This window comes from Orycteropus afer, unplaced genomic scaffold (assembly GCF_000298275.1).
Source record: "Orycteropus afer afer isolate SDZICR_OR568_19922 unplaced genomic scaffold, OryAfe1.0 scaffold00838, whole genome shotgun sequence".
Classification (NCBI taxonomy): domain Eukaryota; kingdom Metazoa; phylum Chordata; class Mammalia; order Tubulidentata; family Orycteropodidae; genus Orycteropus; species Orycteropus afer.
This window is the reverse complement of record NW_006922425.1, coordinates 553936-556048: the sequence shown is the minus strand read 5'-3', so window position 1 is coordinate 556048 and position 2113 is coordinate 553936.

Sequence of the window (2113 nt, the reverse complement as noted above, 5' to 3'; positions counted from 1 at the left end):
TATCTTCTGTGTCTGTATTTATTGGTTTCCCTTTTCTTTGTTGAAGAGGGTCTGTGCAATCCTTCTGCCTAGTCCGCCATCTTGCCCCGCCCCCCGGAACTGTATCAAAAATGAGTTTTTAAGTGAAAGTTGCATGTGGAAAGGATTCAAAGAAAGATGATGAGGGTTCTCCACAACCAGTGAGAGAGATTAATTATTTACTTCAAGGAATTGGATCAGACAATTGCGGGGAGCTGGAAAGTCCGAAAAGGCCTTTTGGACTGTAGGTCAGGCAACAAGCTGGAGGTTGCTGCAGGCTTGCATCCCCAAACCAGACGACACATCGAGTGAAGAAGTAAGTTCTGTCAAAATATATGTCTGTAGTCTTGAGGTAGAACACACCCTCAGGAAACTCCCTTGATGCTCTTAAGGCCCTAACGAATTGATTGAGGTCTACTTACATCATAGAAAGGAATCTGCTTTATTTAAGGTCAATCAATTTAATCCCATGTAACTGCTCCATAACAGGAACTAGATGAGTGTTTGGCCAAACAACTGAGCACCAGAGCCTAGCCATGTTGACACATAGCACTAATCATTACAAGAGTGATAGCTTGAGAACAATAGATCTTTTTAATCACAAGCATAACATTACTCTAATTGTAAAGGTAGCCTATTCAAGTCATCTTCTGTTAAAATAGAAGTCACGTGGCAAATAATCATGTCTATCAAATAATTTTAATATCATAAAACTGTGATCCTTTCCAATTTTCTCAGTCAACTTAGAATATGTAAAGCATTTGTAACAAAGACATTTTTGTGTCTGTTAGGTTCCTCCTAAGGGAGCTGGGTGGATTTGGTTTCATAAAAGTCTTTTGAAGACTTTTAAATTCCTTGAGAAAGAGAGTGAATCTCAATCATCTCTACATAACTTCCTACTCATATTTCTCTCCCCACACCCTTAGACTGTTTTCAATATTTACCCCCTAATAGTAGGAATTTGGAAAAGTGTAGAGGTTGCTGGGGGTGGGGGAAGACTTTGCTCCTTTTTTATTACAAACAGATCACTTTACTTAATTCATAACTGAGAGGTGGATGGCAACTCTATGATTTCAATTCTAGAATTTCCATTGAGTTCTTATTTCTATTGTTTTTGCTGACATTCCAAGTCTTTAATTCACTGTGAATATGTTTTTATTCATTTCACTGAGCACAGTTAAAATAACTAGTTTAACATCCTTGTCTAATAATTTTGACAGCTACATCATCGTGAGGTTGGTCTCTTCTGTCTTTTCATTTGAAATGAGTCACATTGTCCTGGTTTGTTGAATAATTTTGGATTATGCAGTGATTGCTATGTCATAGAGACTCTGGATTGTTGTATTCTTCTGAATAGTTGTTTTTGATATTTTGTTTTTTAAAATTTTGTTTTGTTATTAACGGGGTTGGTCTCAAACTGTGTAGTGTGTGGTCTCAAACTTCATCCCCTGAGATGAAGACATCTCAAATTTTAGTTCAGTTATTTTAGATTTAGCTGTGTTAATTAATATGAATTCACCTAGCACATGTGTGGTTCAGGGGAAAGCCATGTATTTGAGCAAAGTTTGTAGAGAGAATTTGGTGTACTCCCTCTCTAACCATCATCCTTCTGATGTCACCTCCTCAATTTTTAGTGTCTGTGCATGCCCTGAAATTGGTCAGTCCTTTGGTTCTTTAGGCCAGGAAGACTATAGGTTTTGTATCAGTTTTAGCCCCCATGAAGAGACATCCTTGTCCTGTTCTTAGACTAAAAGTTGGGAAATTGACCCTCTGAATTGTTCCTTCTTCCAAGTTTCAATCTTCTCCAGAAATTGCCTGTTTTCACTTTATCTTCTGTGCCTCCACGTCATACTTTTGCATTCATTTTTATATTTTTTTTCCCAGAATTTTTCATTGTGTTTTGTGGCTCATTGGATCTTACAGCTAATCAGTCATGACAATAGCCAAACTCTTCAGCTCTATATGGATTCAAATATTATAACTACAAAGTAAACTTTATTTGCTGTTAGGATACTATAATGAAATAATGTACATGAACAGTTAAGCTAATAAAGGTGAACATACCAAAGAACTTTAAACAAATAATCTATCTGAA